Source organism: Heterodontus francisci, chromosome 28, assembly GCF_036365525.1.
Source record: "Heterodontus francisci isolate sHetFra1 chromosome 28, sHetFra1.hap1, whole genome shotgun sequence".
NCBI classification, from domain to species: Eukaryota; Metazoa; Chordata; class Chondrichthyes; order Heterodontiformes; family Heterodontidae; genus Heterodontus; species Heterodontus francisci.
In genome coordinates, this window is record NC_090398.1 from 28527398 (window position 1) to 28547690 (window position 20293).

Sequence of the window (20293 nt, forward strand, 5' to 3'; positions counted from 1 at the left end):
AAAATTTTCTACAGCAGTATGTTCCCAGTTAAACCAGAAAGGAGGCACTGCTGGACTTGATTCTTTGGAAAGAGGTGGACCAAGTGGATCAAATATCAATAGGAGACCATTTCGGAGTCAGTCACATAAGGTTTAGGTCGGCTATGGAAAAGAACAAAGAACAATCTACAGTAAGAATAATTAACTGGTGGAAAGCCAGCTTCAATGGGGTAAGAATGGATCTGGGCTGAATAAACTGTAATCAATGGTTGGCAAGAAAAACGGTACTTGAACAATGGGCTACCTTTAAAGAAGGCATAGTTCAGGCACAGTCAAGGTATATTCCTCGAAGCAGAAAGGTGGAGTAAACAAACTCAGAGCTCCATGAATGACAAAAGAGATAGAGATGAAGATAAAGAAGAAAAGATGTGCTTATGATAGATGTCAAGGTGGATAATACAATGGAGAACCAGGCTGAATATAGCAGGTTCAGAGGGGAAGCGAAAAAGCAGCTAAGAGAAGCAAAGAGGGAGAATCAAGAGAGACTGGCAGCTGATATAAAATGGAATCTAAAAGTCCTCAAAAGGCATATATATGGTAAAAATGTTGTAAAAAGAGAGGTAGAGCCTATTAGGGATGAAAAGAAGATTTATACACGGAGGCAGGGGAATAGCTGAGGTATTAAATGAATACTTTGTGTCTGTCTTTACCAAGCAGGAAGATGCTGCCCAGGCCATGGTGAAAGAGGAGGTAATTAATGCACTAGAACGATTTAAATTTAATGAGGTATTGTATAGGCTGTCTATACCTGCAGTTCATTCAAGAAAAATCCAAGGATACTGAGGAAAGTGGGAGTGGAAACTGTGGATGTATAGGCCATAATTTTCCAGTCTTCCTTAGAATCAGGGCTGGTGCCAGAGGACTGGAGAATTGCAAGTGTCACAGGCTTGTTCAGAAAAGCATATAAAGATAAGCTCAACAACTATAGGCCAATAAGTTGAAATTCGATGGTGAGGAAACTTCTAGAAACAATAATTCAGGACAAAAGTAATCGCCACATGGACAAATGCAGGATAATTAAAGAAAGGCAGCGCGAATTTGACAAGGGAAAATCGTGTTTAACTAACTTGCTGAAGATTGTTAAAGAGGTATCAGCGAGGGTTGATGAGGGCAATGCTGTTGATGTGATATCAAGAAATGACTGACGGCACTGGATATTGAAAAGGCTAAGGGCCCTGACAACATTCTGCCATAGACCTATGATCCCGAACTTGCCGTGCCCCTAGCCAAGCTGTTCCAGTATAACCACAACAATGGCATCTACCCAGCAATGTGGAAATTGCCCAGGTATGTCGTGTATGCGAAAAGCAGGACAAGTACAATCGAGCCAATTACTGCCCCATCAGTCTACTCTCAATTATCAGTAAAGTGATGGAAGGTGTTGTCGAACATGCTATCAAGCAGCATTTGCTTAGCAATGACCCCCTCACTGATAAGTTTGGGTTCTGCCAGAGCCACCTAGTTCCTGACCCCCATGACAGCCTTGGTTCAAACATGGACAAAATAGCTAAACTAAAGAGGTGAGGTGAGAGTGACTGCCCTTGGTATCAAGGCAGCATTTGACAGAATATGGCATCAAGGAGCCCTAGAAAACTCTATTTCTTTGTCTCTTTCTGTCTTCTCTATTTCTGTCTTTGTGTCTTTTCTCCATTTCTTTGACTCTTTCTGTCTTCTCTCTAGTTCTGTCTCTTTCAGTCTTTTCTCTATCTCTCTGTCTCTTTCTGTCTTTTTCTCTACTTCTCTCTCTTTCTGTCTTTTCTCTATTTCTCTGTCCCTTTCAGTCTTTTCTCTATTTCTCTGACTTTCTGTCTTTTCTCTATCTCTTTGTCTCTTTGTTTTTTCTCTACTTCTCTCTCTTTCTGTCTTTTTCTCTGCTTCTCTCTCTTTCTGTCTCTTTCTCTACTTCTCTCTCTTTCTGTCTTTTCTCTACTTCTCTCTCTTTCTGTCTTTTCTCTACTTCTCTCTCTTTCTGTCTTCTCTCTATTTCTGTCTCTTTCAGTCTTTTCTCTCTCTCTCTGTCTCTTTCTGTCTTTTTCTCTACTTCTCTCTTTCAGTCTTTTCTCTATTTCTCTGTCTCTTTCTGTCTTTTTCTCTACTTCTCTGACTTTCTGTCTTTTCTCTATTTCTCTGACTTTCAGTCTTTTCTCTATCTCTCTGTCTCTTTCTGTCTTTTTCTCTACTTCTCTCTCATTCTGTCTTTTCTCAATTTCTCTCTCTTTCTGTCTTTTCTCTATTTCTCTGTCTCTTTCTGTCTTTTTCTCTACTTCTCTGACTTTCTGTCTTTTCTCTATTTCTCTGACTTTCAGTCTTTTGTCGATCTCTCTGTCTCTTTCTGTCTTTTTCTCTACTTCTCTCTCATTCTGTCTTTTCTCAATTTCTCTCTCTCTGTCTTTTCTATATCCCTTTCAGTCTTTTCTCCATTTCTTTGACTTTCTGTCTTTTCTCTATCTCTTTGTCTCTTTGTTTTTTCTCTACTTCCCTCTCTTTCTGTCTTTTTCTCTGCTTCTCTCTCTTTCTGTCTTTTTCTCTACTTCTCTCTCTTTCTGCCTTTTCTCTATTTCTCTCTCTTTCAGTCTTTTCTCCATCTCTCTGACTCTTTATGTCTTTTTCTCTACTTCTCTCTCTTTCTTTGGTTCTCTCTGGCCTTCTCTCACTTTGCAGCATTTTCTCTCTTTCTGGATTGCCCCCCACCACACCCCCCCCCCGCAAAATATTTCCCACGCTGCAAAAATTACCCCCCCCGCAAAATATTTCCCACAAAATTAACACCCCCCCCACCCCCGCAAAATATTTCCCACATAATACACCATCTCAAATTAATCCCCCCCGGAAATCATTCACCCCCCGCAAATTATTCCCCACTGGAAATTTCCCCCCACAATTGTTATCCCCCAAATCTTTCCCACTGCAGTTCACCCCCCCTGGAAAATATCCCCCTGTGAACAGACCTCCATCAAATACCCTCACTATGAACAGACCCTATCAAATTATCCCCTCCCCTGTTCAAAGACAACCCATCTAAATACCGCAAAATTCCCCCTCAAATTATTTCCCCCCACAAAAATGTCCCCTGGCAAAATTCCCTCCCACCCACGTGCAAAATTCTCCCCTCAAATTAGCCCCCCGGGAAATATCCCACTCAATATTCTTTCCCCACCCCCACCAAATGATCCCCCCCCCGAAATTATGCCCCCTGGCAAAATTCCCCCCCCCCCCATCGTTAAATATTTCCCGCAAAATTTCCCCCTCAATTTATTTCCCCCGGCAAATAATACCCCCTGCTAATTTATCCCACCCCCACCCCCACAAAAGACGCCCCAGGAAACTATTTCCACCCCCCACTCCAGAAATTATTCCCCCTGCAAAATTCTCCCCCAGAAATTATTCCTCCCACAAATATGCCCCCCGCCAATTACTCCAACCTGGAAATTCCCCCCCTGCCCAAATTTCCCCCCCACAATTGTTAGCCCCATGTAAATTTTTCCCACTGCTGTAATTCCACCCCCCCACCGAAAAATATCCCCCTATGAACAGACCCCCCCCCCGCCAGTTAACTGACCCCATCTAATACCCTCACTATGAACAGACCTCATGTAAATACCACCTCCCCCCCCGGGAATGGACCTCCATCTAAATACCCCCCGGGAAGACTCCCATCTAAATACCACCCCCCCCGGGAACAGACCGTAATCTAATACCCTTCCTGTTAACAGACCCCCATGTAATTAGCCCCCCACCCTCCCAGTGAACAGTCTCACATCTAAACCCCCCCCCAGAAACAGACTGGAGAATCCTCCCCCCTCCCATTTTTAACATAACTCATTCCCTCTATGAATATCGCCCTCAAATTCTCCCCCTGCCCCCACTGCAAACACTCCCCCCTTTCTAAATACCCTCCCTGTTCTGTAAAAGCCCCCTCCCACTAATTCCCACCCTGTATCATCTCCCCCATGAACAGCCTCCCCCCTGTGTAACTCCCGTCCCAGTCACCCCACTGTATAATTCCAACCTCCATCACTTTCCTGGGTGTGACTCTGTCTCCCGACAGTCTTTAATTCACTTTAATTCCTGGTCCGGATAAGTCACTGTAATTCTATCAAATGGCTCCCAGGCCCTCGGCACCTTTAACTCCTGTCCGGCCAAACACAGGGCCGGGCAGAGAGCAGGGACCCCCAGAGGCTAACTGGCATTCTGAGCCTTTAACACACAGCAAGATCCCAGATCTAGACACATCCCTCCCTGCAGAAAGGTATTTCACCTGTTCTCCCCATCGGCTTCAGGGAATCAAACAGGGGGAGTCACACATAAACACACACTCGCTGACTGGCACAGGGACAGGAGGAGGCCATTCAGCCCTTTGAGCCTGTCCCACCCATGTTAAACCATGGCTGATCTGTCCCTTGCCCAATTGAGCCACAAGAAGACAGGCAGAGACAGTCAGGGAGCAGATACACAAAGAGAGGCAAAGAAACACTGGGCTGGACATGGACCTGGTGCCATTGGTGCAAACCAGGGTGGAGGTGAGGAGGGTGGTTGTGAATCGGCTCCCCGTTCAGCACCTCTCCCCTGTTTTTACCTCAATGGGAGCAAAACTGGGCAGAGATGGAAAGCAGGATCCCCGTTCACAATCACGCTGTGCAACACCAAGGCAGCGAGTTCAAATCCACCCCCAGACAGAGGGACAGAGACATAGAAAGCAGAGAGCCAGGGATTAGGACAGAACTGAGTGAGGAATAGAGAGAGAGAGAGAGAAACAAATGGAGAGGGAAATGGAGAATGAAAGAGTCAGGGAGTCAGAACCAGGTATTGAGAAAGATCCCAGACAAAGAGAGAGATGCAGAGACTGAAAGATGTCGAGTGGCAGAGATACAAATTAAGATGTAGATTCAGAATGGAGAGGGGTGTCTCGGGGAGGGAGTAGGAGTTGCAGAGATAATCTTGCAGGAAAGGAGATATGGAACTGAAAGAGAGAAATGCAGCCAGAGATGGAGAGAGAGAAATCTGTGGGATTACATTGACTGCTCTGGAGCTTCCCAAACTATTTCCTTCGGAGCTCCCTCCAGCCCCCTCCCTTGTGGTAAAAAAAACCACAGACACCCAAAAACACAAAATCAAAATAATGCAGATGCTGGGAATCTGAAATAAAAACAGTGCTGGTAATACTGAGCATTTCCAGCACTTTGTTTTTCTATCAGCCCCCAAAACACACAGTCTTCTTTTCTGTGTATAGAAATGAATTTGACAATGACACATCTGTATTTATTATTATTTTCCTCTCTGGTTAAAGCTCTTTTCTGAGAATTCCACGTGCCAAAAGATTCTCCCTCTGCATCATCAAAACTGCAGCTTCCGAAAAGATTCTCCTTGGGAATCAAGAGAAATAAAATTGATTCAAACAAAGCAAAGCATTTGTGAACAGAAATAAAACAGAAAGAGCCCAGGGCTCTTTCTCTCACTCACTGACATAAAACAATCTCTCAGTGACTCCCTATCTTACAGACACATCCCCCGACACAGAGCCAGAGAATGGGAAGTGATTGGAATGTGAGACAGGGTTTTAGGAGCTGAATACCTGCCCATTGTCCTGTTAATCCAGGTAACAGAGGCAGCTCTGAGCAGAGACATGACAAGGAGCTGCTTCCAAACAACCTGTAAACTTTTCACTTCAAATCCCACTGTGGACAACATTGCTGCAATTTACAGACAGACATTTGCAGCAATCAGCTCCATTCTGTTCCCAGAAACTGTGAAATTCTCTCTTTAAACTGAGATGAATGTGACCAAACTTAATCACTGGGCCAGAATTTAATTTAGCTGAAAATCAAGACACCCTCGAGGGTGGGAGATGCGGTTTGGGGAACGGGGGAGCTTCTCTACAGGGGCTGGGAGCTGGGCAGTGACTAAACACTGCAGACCCCCCAGAGCCTGTGTGTCTGCCTCTGTGTTTACCCTGTTATTTCCAGATATTTCTCTCTCTCTCTCTATTTCTCTGTCTCTCTATATCTGTTTCTGCCTCTTTGTAAAAACACACAAACACTGGTGACCCCCATCCCCTCCCGAAGAAAGGATAGAGATAAATTCACATTACCATCCTGAAAATGTGAATTTAAATGCTCCCCCCCCCCTCCCAGGTGTTACATTTTACTGTCAAATTCAGCCCAGAACCTAAAACACCAGTATTATTCGGGAATTATATCGGCTTCAAGCTCAGGACTTTAATTCCAGACCTTCAGGAGAGTTTTACACACAATGAAATCACTTCTAAAATGCAGTCACTGTTACAATGCAGCGAATTCTGCATTCAGGCGGTGCACAGCAAGATCCCAGCAATGCTGACACTTCAAAATTCACTTTACCAATGTGAGAATAAGAAATACTGAAATGTTGTTTCTACAGCTTGTGGAAAGTTACCAAGAAGTCATTTGTGCACAACATAATGAAATCACTGAAAAAGAGAACTGATAAGGGTCTGTAAGTGGAGACCTTAAGACAGTACATCACTGACAAAGAGAATTGATAAGGGTCTGTAAGTGGAGACCTTAAGACAGTACATCACTGACAAAGAGAATTGATAAGGGTATGTAAGTACAGACCTTGGGACAGTACATCACTGACAAAGAGAATTGATAAGGGTATGTAAGTGGAGACCTTAAGACAGTACATCACTGACAAAGAGAATTGATAAGGGTATGTAAGTACAGACCTTGGGACAGTACATCACTTAAAAATTGTGCTTAGGCAGATAACAGAGAAACAGCAAGAGTTAGAACAAAGGATGTAGTGAATAAGAAACTGCCCCACTAAGATAAAGGCTGACAGCTGCAAGTTAAAACACATAATGGAGAGCCAAATGAGGTAAAACAAAAACAAGAGTTAGGGGCTAGAAAGTTAGAGTAGGGGGAGAAGTAAACAGAGGAGGAGACTGTAGCAACCATAGGATAGGTTAGTGTCATAATACGTTCTAACCAATAATGTAAAATAAAGGCGTGGAAAAATGGATTTGTATTGTATAAACATGAACTGAATATGTTGATCGGTGTGCCTGCTTGTTGGACACCCGATCTTGCAAGAACGTTAAATAAACTTACTTCTTCAGAGTTTGACTTGGTGTAAATTATTATCAAGTGGGCTACGTTTCTCACACCAAGGTTTTGAGTGTGGATTTCTTTCTCTCTCTGTCTTTCTCTGCCTTCCCTCCCTCACTCACACTCCACCTGTCTCTCTCTCTGTCTTTCTCTGCCTTCCCTCCCTCATCCACACTCCACCTGTCTCTCTCTCTCTCTCTCTCTCTGTCTATCTCTGCCTTCCCTCCCTCACCCACACTCCACCTGTCTTTCTCTCTCTCTCTCTCTCTCTCTGTCTTTCTCTGCCTTCCCTCCCTCACCCACACTCCACCTGTCTTTCTCTCTCTCTCTCTCTCTCTCTGTCTTTCTCTGCCTTCCCTCCCTCACCCACACTCCACCTGTCTCTCTCTCTCTGTCTCTCTTTGCCTTCCCTCCCACACTCACACTCTACCTGTCTCTCTCTCTCTGTCTCTCTCTTTCTCTCTCTGTCTTTCTCTGACTTCCCTCCCTCACCCACACTCCACCTGACTCTCTCTCTCTCTCTCTCTCTTTCTCTGCCTTCCCTCCCTCATCCATACTCCACCTGACTTTCTCTCTCTCTCTCTCTGTCTTTCTCTGCTTTCCCTCCCATACTCACACTCCACCTGTCTCTCTCTCTCTGTCTCTCTCTCTCTCTTTCTCTCTCTGTCTTTCTCTGCCTTCCCTCCCTCACCCACACTCCACCTGTCTTTCTCTCTCTCTCTCTCTCTCTCTCTCTCTGTCTTTCTCTGCCTTCCCTCCCTCACCCACACTCCACCTGTCTCTCTCTCTCTGTCTCTCTTTGCCTTCCCTCCCACACTCACACTCTACCTGTCTCTCTCTCTCTCTGTCTCTCTCTTTCTCTCTCTGTCTTTCTATGACTTCCCTCCGTCACCCACACTCCACCTGACTCTCTCTCTCTCTCTCTCTTTCTCTGCCTTCCCTCCCTCATCCATACTCCACCTGACTCTCTCTCTCTCTCTCTCTCTCTGTCTTTCTCTGCTTTCCCTCCCATACTCACACTCCACCTGTCTCTCTCTCTGTCTCTCTCTCTCTCTTTCTCTCTCTGTCTTTCTCTGCCTTCCCTCCCTCACCCAAACTCTGCTTGTCTCTCTCTTTCTCTCTCTGTCTTTCTCTGCCTTCCCTCCCTCACCCAAACTCTGCTTGTCTCTCTCTTTCTCTCTCTGTCTTTCTCTGCCTTCCCTCCCTCACCCACACTCCACCTGACTCTCTCTCTCTGTGTCTTTCTCTGCTTTCCCTCCCTCACCCACACTCCACCTGTCTCTCTCTCTCTCTCTGTCTCTCTTTCTCTGCCTTCCCTCCCTCACCCACACTCCACCTGTCTCTCTCTCTCTCTCTGTCTCTCTTTCTCTGCCTTCCCTCCCTCACCCACACTCCACCTCTCTCTCTCTCTCTGTCTTTCTCCATCTTTCTCTGCCTTAACTCCCTCACCTACACTCCACCTGTTTCTCTCTCTCTCTCTCTCTCTGTTTCTATCACCGTTTAAAATAACTACACATCACATTGTGGTTAAAAAAGAGAAAGTGCGGGGGAGAGAAAAGCAGAGGAAGATGGAGAGAAAACACAGAGAAATCCACACTCAGACCCTCGGGAAGCTGAATTTTAAAGTGTCCTCATTGTCGTCATGTAGGAAATGCTGAAGGGCACTAGATGCACAGCAAGATCCCACAAGTAGCAATGCGATAATAGCCAATAGTCCCCCCTCAAGAGCGAAACTCCCTTTTCAAATTCCTTCGGGAAACATCTCTTTTTCCACATTCTGGTCCCGGGATTAATTTTTTTGTAAATCAGACCTTGTGGTAGGGTGTGACTGAGAGGATTGACTCCATAGGCTGGGAGCTGGGCAGTAACTACACCCTGGAGAGCTCCAGATCCTGTGTCTCTTAAACACCTCCCCTTCCCCCTGCCCAAACAGAGAGGAACATTCCTGCAGTTTGATAATAGAACAACGCTGGCCCCACTCACAGGCTCTGCACTAAACCTGGGCAACAAGAACAGGCCCCAGTCAAACTGATCAATTCCCTCCACAGCTCACACCAAACCTCACAGACCGGGCTGGAAGGAGCAAGTGGCAAATGGGACTCCCTCCTGGGGCTGTACCTTTAACCCCAGGCTGTCAACCTGTTTAAAACTCCAGGGCCCCAATCCAACAGGAACTAGTTAACCCAGGGACCCAAAGAGGAAATTAAACCTCGGGCTAATAAACAGACACAACTCACGTGAGCCCTTTGGGTGCAGCCTGTAGACAAGGCCTCAGTCCGTGCCCTCTGGAGGAAGCTCCTGTCCGAGGATTCCTCGTCACAGACTTTCCCTCCTTTCATCTTCACGATGCAGTTTCAGAATGAAAATTCCTAAGGCAAGAGGGAGAGAGAGCAAATTGATTAAAAGGCATTGTTAAACAAAATAGCACAGCAAGAGCCCAGGAATTGCCCTCAGTGACATAGACACTCTCTCAGCAACTCCCACATACAAACAAATCAGTTAATAAACCAAAGGCTAAAAGGGTTCAGACAGTTCCCTCCACCTCTGTGTGTCTGTCTCTCTATCTCTCTCCCTGTCTCTTTATCTCTCTCCCTGTCTCTGTATCTCTCTGTTTCTATCTCAGTCGCCCCTGTGTCCCTCTCTCTGTCCATATTGGTTTTTCCCCTCTATTTCATATGTAATCTTTATTGAAATGAGCTCGGAAATATTACTGGCTCACCATTTAAAACAATAACAAATCACTGCGTGTGTTTTCAACTATTAAAGGTTTAAATAGAGAGACAGAAGGAAAGGAAGCTGGAGAGAGAGCGACAGAGAGAGAAATGGAAACTCAGAACTTCAGGAAAATGAATTGAAAGAATCGGAAGCATTTGACACTGATGAGTTAATTTTTATAGTGGTCATCACTGTTGCAATTTTGGAAACACTACAGGCCATTTGTGCACAGCAAGATCCCACAAACAGTAGTGCGATAACAGTGGCTACCCCTCCTCTCCATGTTTCCCTCACTCTCCTGCGTCTCTCTCCCTCCTGTTCCTCTCATTCAGAGACAGATGGAGAGAGAGAGAGAGAAATCCACTCTCAGAACCTCACTCTCAATTCAAATGGCTGCTGCACATTTCATTTAACCCTAAAATTCACGGCACTGCCCAAAACACCAGCATGAGTCGGGAATTATAACAAGCCTTGTTAAAATCAATTAAATAAATAAACGGACACAACTCACGGACAAGGCCTCAGTCCATCCCCTCTGGAGGAAGCTCCTCTCCAAGGATTCTTCATCCCAAACTTTCCCCCTTTTCAACTTCACGATGCAGTTTTCAGAATGAAATTTCCTCAGGGGAAAGAAGGAGAAAAAATTGCATTAAAATTCAAAGCAGGGACATTTTTAAACAAAATAGCACAGCAAGAGCCCAGTGTTTCCTCTCTCAGGTACACAGGCAATCAGCAATATTCAAATGCAATCAAATCACAGTTATAAACCAGATTCCTCAGTCTTCCAGTCCATTGATATGTTAATCCCAGGACAGGACCTTCCTGAGTCTTCCAGTCCATTGATATGTTAATCCCAGGACAGGACCTTCCTGACTCTTCCAGTCCATTGATATGTTACACCCGGGACAGGACACCTTCCTGAGTCTTCCAGTCCATTGATATGTTAATCCCAGGACAGGACCTTCCTGAGTCTTCCAGTCCATTGATATGTTAATCCCAGGACAGGACACCTTCCTGACTCTTCCAGTCCATTGATATGTTAATCCCGGGACAGGGCACCTTCCTGAGTCTTCCAGTCCATTGATATGTTAATCTCAGGACAGGACATTTTCCTGACTCTTCCAGTCCATTGATATGTTAATCCCGGGACAGGACCTTCCTGAGTCTTCCAGTCCATTGATATGTTAATCCCAGGACAGGACACCTTCCTGACTCTTCCTGTCCATTGATATGTTAATCCCGGGACAGGACACCTTCCTGAGTCTTCCAGTCCATTGATATGTTACTCCCGGGACAGGACACCTTCCTGAGTCTTCCAGTCCATTGATATGTTAAGACCAGGACAGGACCTTCCTGAGTCTTCCAGTCCATTGATATGTTATTCCCAGGACAGGACATTTTCCTGAGTCTTCCTGTCCATTGATATGTTATTCCCAGGACAGGACATCTTCCTGAGTCTTCCTGTACGTTGATATGTTAATCCCAGGACTTTCAGCCATTTTTTGGTTAATTTTGAACCTTTAATTCTTTCCCTGCAGTTTGAAAATATCAAACACTGATCCAACACTCACCCCTAAAACCCTCACACTAAACCCGCAATACAGGACTGGACAGATAATGGGGATTGTTACTGAGGTTGTGTTTGGGGATTTTTACTGACATCAGTGTAGATTGTCAAGTGTCTCCCCTTCCCTCACTTCTAAAGTCTCTCAGGGTTGTTGTGCACTGACAGCTTTTTCAGTGTCCAGTCCCTTTCAACTTTTAATAAAATCTTTTGAGCACAAATAAATGTAAAGTTTCTCCTCCAAGCTGTTTTGTCCTCCCTCTTCCACTGTCTCTCTCTGTCACTCTCTATCTCTCTGCCTCTCTCAGGACTGGGCAGACACTGGGGATTGTTACTGAGGTTCTGTTGGCCATTTTTACTGACATCAGTGTGGCTTGTAAAATCTGTGTCTATGTGTGTGTGTGAGTGTCTGTGTGTGAGTGTCTGAGTGTCTGTCTGTGCATGTCTGTGAGTGTCTGTGTGTATGTGTCTGTATCCGTGTCTGTATCAAAGTCTCAGAACCACCTCTCTCCATCTCTATCTCTCCCTGTCTCTGTTTCTCCCTCTATCTCTCCCTCTTTCTCTGTCTCTGCCCTCTCTCTCAGCCTGCCTCTCTCATAGAAACATACAAAACAGGAGCAGGAGTAGGCCATTTGGCCCTTCAGGACTGCTTCGCCATTCAAAAACGATCATGGCTGATCATTTAATTCAGTACCCTGTTCCCGCTTTCTCCCCATATCCCTCGATCCCTTTGGCATTAAGAAATATATCTATCTCCTTCTTGAATATATTTAATGACTTGGCCTCCACTGCCTTCTCATCACACTCTGAGTGAAGAAAATTCTCCTTATCTCGGTTCTAAATGGCACACCCCATATCCTGAGACTGTGACCCCTGGTTCTGGACTCCCCAGCCATCGGGAACATCCCCCCTGCATCTAGCCTGTCTAGTCCTGTTAGAATTTTATAGGTTACTATCAGATCCCTCACATTCTTCTAAACTTCAGTGAATATAGGCCTGGTCGACAGAATCTCTCCTCAGACGTCAATCCTGCCATCCCAGGAATCAGCCTAGTAAATCTTCTTTACACTCCCTCCATGGCAAGAACATCCTTCCTCAGATAAGACCAAAACTGCACACAATATTCCAGATGTGGTCTCACCAAGGCCCTGTGTAACTGCAGTAAGACATCCTTGCTCCTGTACTCAAATCCTCTTTCAATGAAAGCCAACATACCATTTGCCTCCTTAACTACTCACTAGACCTGAATGCTTGCTTTCAGCGACTGGTGTACAAGGATACCCAGGTCTTGCTGCACCTCCCCCTTTCCCAATCTATCACCATTCAGATAATCTGCCTTTCTGTTTTAAAAACCAAAGTGGATAACCTCACATTTATGCACATTATACTGCACCTGTCATGTTATACTGCATCTGCCATGCATTTGCCCACTCGCCCAACTTGTCCAAATCACATTGCAGCCTCTTTGCATCCTCCTCACAGCTCACATTCCCCGCCCCCGCCCCTCCCCAGCTTTGTGTCGTCTGCAAACTTGGAAATGTTACATTTAGTTCCCTCACCCAAGTCATTAATATATATTGTGAATAGCTGGGGCCCAAGCACTGCTCCCTGCGGTACCCCCGTTTCTGAATGCAAGGGACCTACATTTGTCTTCACTAATCTTTTTCTCTTCACATATCTCGCCATCTCTCCCCCTATTCTCTCCTTATCTCTGTCTCTCCCTCTCTCTCTGTGCCCCCTCTGTCTCTCCCATTCTCTCTCCCACTCTCTGTCTCTGTCTCTCCTACGATCTCTATCTCTTCCAATGCATTTCTCTCCCTATCTCTGTCTGTCTCTCTCTGTCTCTCCTTCTATCTCGGTCTATCTCAATCCCTGTCTTCCCAATCCCTGTCTCTATCTCTCTCAGTCTGTCTGTCTGTCTCTCTCTCTTTCTGGATCTCCCTCTCTCTATCTCTCTCTCTTTGTCCATCCCTCTGTCTTTCCCTCTCTCTATCTTTCTCTCTATCTCTGTCTCTGCCTGTCTCCTTGGTCATAAAAATAGAAAAGCAGATTATTTTTTAAAAGTTGTGAAACTGGTAAGTATTGATGTTCAGAGAGACTTGGGGGTAATTGTACATGGAACACACAAAGTTAACATGCAGTCTATTCTCCTCTAGACCTCTGTTTAAAAAGCTCAGGATTTGATCTGCTTTATTAACCCATCGGCAAAGAGGGAAATTCTACCAGGACCATTGACCAGTTCCCTTAGACATGAATCAATGAGTCATTCCAAGGCTGGCGGGAGGGTTTAGGGGAGACCAGAGAGAACCCCGACCTGGTCAGCTTTTTTCGAACAGAAAACCATCAATGCATTGGCAGTGATATTAATAAAACCCTTAGGAGGAGGCCATTTGGCCCCTCCAGCTCGTCCCACCCATTCACTCAGGTCACGGCTGATTTGCTCCTAATCCACATCGAGCTGTCTCGGTTCCGTAAACATTAATACCCTTTCCTAACAAATCTCTCCCGACAATCAGGAATTAATGTCACTGCCTGTTAACACTGGGGGATTCCTTCCCTCAACCTCTCTGCCTCTCTACCTCTCATTCCTGCTTAAAGACTTTCCTTAAAACTAACCTCTTTGACCAAGCTTTTGGTCATCAGTCTTAATCCCTCCTTATGTGGGTTTGGTGTCAAATTTTGTTTTATAATGTACCCTGCATAGCATCTTTGGGACATTTTATTCCTCACCTTCTCCCTCACCCCATCTCTCTCTCTCTGTCCCACACCCTGTCTCTCTCTCTCTCTCTCTCCCTCAGCCTGTCTCTCTCTCCCTCACCCTGTCTCTCTCTCTCTCTCTCTCAGCCTGTCTCTCTCTCTCTCCCTCCCTCAGCCTGTCTCTCTCTCTCTCTCTCTCTCCCTCAGCCTGTCTCTCTCTCTCTCCCTCAGCCTGTCTCTCTCTCCCTCAGCCTGTATCTCTCTCTCTCCCTCAGCCTGTCTCACTCACTCTCTCCCTCAGCCTGTCTCACTCTCTCTCCCTCTTACCCGTCGCTGTCTCTCTCTCCTTCACCCTGTCTCTCTCTCTCTCTCCCTCACCCTCTCTCTCTCGCTCTCCCTCACCCAGTCTCTGTCTCTGTCTCTCTCTCTCTCTCTCTCTCTCCCTCACCCTGTCTCTCTCTGTCTCTCACCTGTCTCTCTCTCTCTCTCTCTCCCTCACCCTCTCCCTCTCTCTCTCTCTCTCTCTCTCCCTCACCCTCTCCCTCTATCTCTCTCTCTCTCCCTCACCCAATCTCCCTCTCTCTCTTTCACCCTGTCTCCCTCTCTCTCTCTTTCCCCCTCACCCAGTCTCTTTCTCTCTCTCCCTCACCCTGTCTCTATCTCTCTCCCTCACTCTGTCTCTGTCTCTGTCTCTCTCTCTCTCTCCCTCCCCGCTCACCCTGCCTATATCTCTCCCCCTCACACTGTCCCTCTCTCTCACCCTCACCCTGTCTCTCTCTCTCTCTCTCTCTCTCTCTCTCTCTCTCTCACCCTGACTCTCATTCTCTCCCTCACCCAGTCTCTCTCTCTCTCTCCCTCATCCTTTCACTCTTTTTCTCTCTCTCTCCCTCCCTCACCCTGTCTCTCCCATTCTCTCCCTCAGCCTGACTCTCTCTCTTTCTAATTCTCACCCTGTCTCTCTCTCCCTCCCTCAATTGTGTCTCTCCCTCTCTCTCCATGTCTCTCTCTCTCGCTCTCTTTCACTCCCTCACCCTGTTTTTCTCTTTCTCCCTCTCTATCCCTCACCCTGTCTCTCTCTCTCTCACCCACTCCCTCACCCTGTCTCTCTCTCTCTCTCCCACTCCCTCAGCCTGTTTCTCTCTCTCTCTCTCATCCAATATCCCATCCAATATTTCACACTCCTCCTCTTTAACTACAATGTCTGCATCGTTCCCCCTCTTTTATAAAGACAGACACAAAGTATTCATTAAGAACCATGCCCACATCTCCCATCTCCATACACACATTCTCTTTATGGTCCCTCATACTCTATCCTTAGTTATCCTCTTGCTCTTCATGTATTTATAAAACATCTTTGTGTTTTCCTTGATTTTACTTGGTAATATTATTTTCCAGCCCTCCCTTTGCTTTCCTAATTAGCTTTTATATTTCATCCCTGAACTTTCTTCACTCCTCTCGGCTTTCTGTGATATTGAACTCTCGGTATCTGACATAAGCTTCCCTGCTGTGCCTTATGCTACCCGGTTTGAGCCTTGACATCCAAGGGGCTCTAGATTTGGGAGTCTCACTCTGTTTGTCTTTGTGGGAAAATATTTGTCCTCAACCCTCACTAACTCTCACTGCTCTGACACACATTTACCTTCAGGTAGCTGTTCCCAATCCACTTTGCTAACCCCTCCCCTCCCTGGAACTACCATCTCCTCTGATCCCCTGAAGGACCCTCACATCCTTCCTAATGTGTGGTGACCAGAACTGGATGCAATATTCTAGTTGTAGCCTAACCAGAGCTTTGTAAAGGTTCAGCATATCTTCCATGCTTTTGTACTAATCACCTCTATTTATGAAGTCTAAGATCCCATATACTTTGCTGACTACTCTCTCAATATGTCCTGCCACCTTCAAAGATTTATGTACATGTCCCTCTGTCCCTGCATACTCCCTAGAACTGTGCCATTAAGTCTATATTGCCTCTCCCGATCCCTTCTGCAAAAATACATCACCTCACAATTGCCTGTATTAAATTCCATCTGCCACTTGTCTGCCCAGTCTGATGGCCTATCTATGTCCTGTTGCAGTCGATTGGTATCATCCTCACTGTTTGCATCTCCTCCAAGTTTGGTATCATCAGCATATATTAAAATTTTACTCAAACTCTAAAATTAGCAAGTGGCTCAGCATCAATTGTTTACTTTTCTGAGTCTCGCTGGTCTGTGCTGATTTTCTTTTGGGTGGCATCAGCCTAGATTTTGTGTTCTGAGCTGAACCCACAAATGTATAACTCAGAGGCAAGATTATTACCCACGGAGCTACAGCTGGCTCCAATGTTCCCAGAAAGTTTAGTTGCTGTGCAGGGCCAGTTATTTTTTCATGCGCTGTCCTTTTAAATTTTTAAGAATCTTTGAAGACGTGTGTAATTTATCATGGAGCAGGACCTGCATGGTACCTTCCAGCTTGCTGCACACAGCTTTGCAGGAACACTGACTGACACTCCCCATCCCAATCTCTTCCTCTTTCTCTCTGGTACTCTCTCCCCAATGCTATCCCTCCCTCTCTCTGTTATTCTCCTCTTTCTATCTATCCCTGTCTTTCGCACTGTTACTCTCCATCTGAATGGAGGAGGAGAAGGAGAGGCATATATAGAGGCAGCTTTACTCTGTATCTAACCTCACACTGTACCTGACCTGGGAGTATTTGATAGAACAGAGAAGACAGAGATTTACTCTGTAGATAATTTGGCTAGGCAGCATTTGATGGGACAGTGTAGTCAGTGCTTTACTCTGTATCCCTGGAATTAAGAAGAGTAAGGGGAGATTTGATCAAAGTTTATAAGATAATCTTGGAAGCTGATGAGGTAGGTAGAGAGAAACTCTTCTCACTGGTTGGGGGAGTCTCGGACGAGGGGTACAGTCTAAAAATAGAAAATTAATCTAAAATCCTTTCAAGATGAAATCTATTAACACTTCTACACACAAAGGGTGGTGGAATTTTGGAATTGTCTTCCACAAATGACCCCTCCCTATCTCTGCAATCTTCTCCTGCTCCACAATCCTCCAATATCTGCGATCCTCTAATTCTGGCCTCTTGCACATCCCCAATTTGAATCGTTCCACCATTGGTGGCCGTGCCTTCAAGCTGCCAAGGCCCTAACACTGGAATTCTTTTCCTAAACCTCCCTGTCTCACTAACTCTCTTTCCCAATTGAAGGCGCATCCTAAATCCAAGCTCTTTGACCAGGATTTTGGTGGTGAATCTCTGGAATTCTCTACCTCAGAGTTGTGGAGGCTAGGGCCTAATTGTATTTAAGGAGTAGGAAGATAGATTTTTGAAATTTCGGGGAGTCGAGGGTTATGCGGTGCAGACCTGAAAGAGGACTTGAGCCTGGGACAGATCAGCCATGATCTTATTGAATGGCGGGGCAGGCTCGAGGGGCTGAATGCCCTATTGCTTCTACTTCTTGTGTTCTTGTGTCTCGTCTAATATCTCCTTAAGTGACTTGGTGCCAAATTGTTATCTTTTTAATTCATTTTGTTAGATGAGTGCATAACTGGCTCGGCCAGCATTTACTGCCCATCCCTAATTGCCCTTTAACCTTCTTGATACCACGTGGGGTAGGTACACCCACAGTGCTGTTAGGAAGGGAGTTCCAGGGTTTTGACCCAGTCACAGTGAAGGAATGGCGATATAGATCCAACTCAGGATGCAGTGTGATTTGAAAGGAAACTTGCAGGTGGTAGTGTTCCCATACGTGTTTCCTGTTTGTTTGCTTGCTCTCCCCCTCCTTCTTTCTAGACCTCCCTGTCCTCCCATCCCTCTCTGTCATGAGAACCTAAAAACAGAAGAAAGTGGGTGCAGGAACAGAGAGACCTGGGGATATCTGTGCACAAATTGAATGTGACAGGGCTAGCAGAGAAAGTCGTTAAAAGGCATAACGGATCCCAGGCTTTGTAAATAGCGGCTGAGAGTATAAAAGCAAGGAGCTTATGATGAAGCTTTATAAAACACTGGTTCATCCCCAACTAGTATTGTGTCCAATTCTGGGCACCGTACTTTTGGAAGGATGTGGGGGCATTAGAGAGGGTGCAGAAAAGATTCACAAGCAAGGTTCCAGGGATGAGGGACCTCAGTTACGTGAACTGATTGGAGAAGCTGAGGTTGTTCTCCATAGAGAAGAGAAACGTAAGATTAGATTTGATAGAGATGTTCAAAATCATGAGGGGTCCGGACAGAGCAGATGTAGGAGTAGGAATGCAGCATTTGGGACATTCCATAACAATGTCTGTTAAGTGTTTACTTGTACAAGTGAATTGACCATTTAATATTTTTAACTTGCCTAACCCTTGTGTTCCCACAAAGATCAAGCTAGCAAATTCAACAGTGTCCACTTTGACTTCATCCCATCGTGTCTCATGTACATTCTCACAAGATAGCAGTTATCTTCTTTGGCCTTCTTGTCTCGAGAGACAATGGGTAAGCACCTGGAGGTGGTCAGTGGTTTGTGGAGCAGCGCCTGGAGTGGCTATAAAGGCCAATTCTAGAGTGACAGACTCTTCCACAGTACATGTACGTTCTCACAAGATAGCGGTTATAACTGCAATCATAGTATGCAGCTGAAATTTGATCAGTTACATTGTTATTTCAGTCATTTCAGTCCATATTTACAGTATACATGGTACCTTACTGTTGTAATAAAGTCATATAGTATCTATTCATCCCACTAGGGCAAAATTTCACTGGCTCAACATTCTCACCAAATACTAAAATATTCCACAATGCAAGGCTCACAAATTCAACACAAGTTTCCTTTTCTGAGTGTCGCTGGTCTGTTCTGATTCTCTGAGGGATTACTGATGCTTATCCTCCACATGAGCAGTCGTCCTAATCCCGTGTGCCTGTCCTGCTCCCAAACCCGGCATCCGCTTACATTCAGGCGAGTGGTACAGGAGCGTCTCAGTGACTGAGGCAGGTGAGTCTTGAGCCTGAGCCAGGCACAGTGAGTGACCCGGGTTAATCCGACACTCCAGGGACAGTTCAAACGGAGCTTTACTCTGTATCTATCCCGTGCTGTACCTTCTCTGAGAGTGTTCGATGGGGCAGTGCAGACGAGGAGAGTTATTCCTTACCCATTTTAAACATGGAGAAGTTATTCCTTCAAGTGCATTTCCAAGAGATTGTTTGAAATATGATGAGGGTTTCTGTCAACACCATCCTTTCAGGCAGTGAGTTCCAGACACCCACCAGTCACTGGGTGAAAAAGCTATTGATGTGATTTGTTCAGTTAAGATTGATGTCAATGTTTCCCCAGGGTGTTGATGCTGGGGGATTCAGCGATGGGATAATGCTTTGAATGCCAAGGGGAGGTGGTTGGATTCTCTCTTGTTGCAGATGGTCATTGCCTGGCACTTGTGTGACGTGAATGTTACTTGCCACTGGTCAGCCCAAGCCTGAATGTTGTCCGGGTCTTGATGCATGTGGCTGTGGATTGCTTCATTATCTGAGACAAAATACTGTAGATGCTGGAAATCTGGAAGCCATCGAGCTGAATCACTAGCTCTGTTTCTCTCTCCACAGATGCTTCCTGACCTGCTCAGTATTTCCAACATTTTCTGCTGGGGTTTCATTATCTGAGGAGATGTGAGTTGAACTGAACACTGTGCAATCATCAGTGATTATCCCCAGCTCTGACCTTACGATGGAGGGCAGGTCATTGAGGACGCAGCTGAAGATGGTTGGGCCTCGGACACTACCCTTAGAAACTCCTGCAGTGATGTCCTGGGACTGAGATGATCGACCTCCAACAACCACAACCATCTTCCTTTGTGCTCGGTATGGTTCCAACCAGCGGATTCCTATTGACTTAAATTTTACTCGGCCTCCTCGATGCCACACTCGGTCAAACGCTGCCTTGATGTTAATGTCAGTCTCTCTTCCCTGTAGCTGACAGAAGTGAATCGTTCCCTTTGACCCGTTGTGTACTGAACATGCTCTGCTTCTTCACAGCCTGATACAGGACTGTACACGGCCAATTAATGTAGCCCATCAAAAACTCCCAGAGCAGGTTCAGCACAGCTCAGGAACAGAGTACAAAAATGCGATAACAGATGAATATTATTTATTTAATGTTTTTCACAGACACTGATGAATGGAAAATTATTCTTCAGTATGCAATCAAGATCTGTGAGTCTGTACATATGAT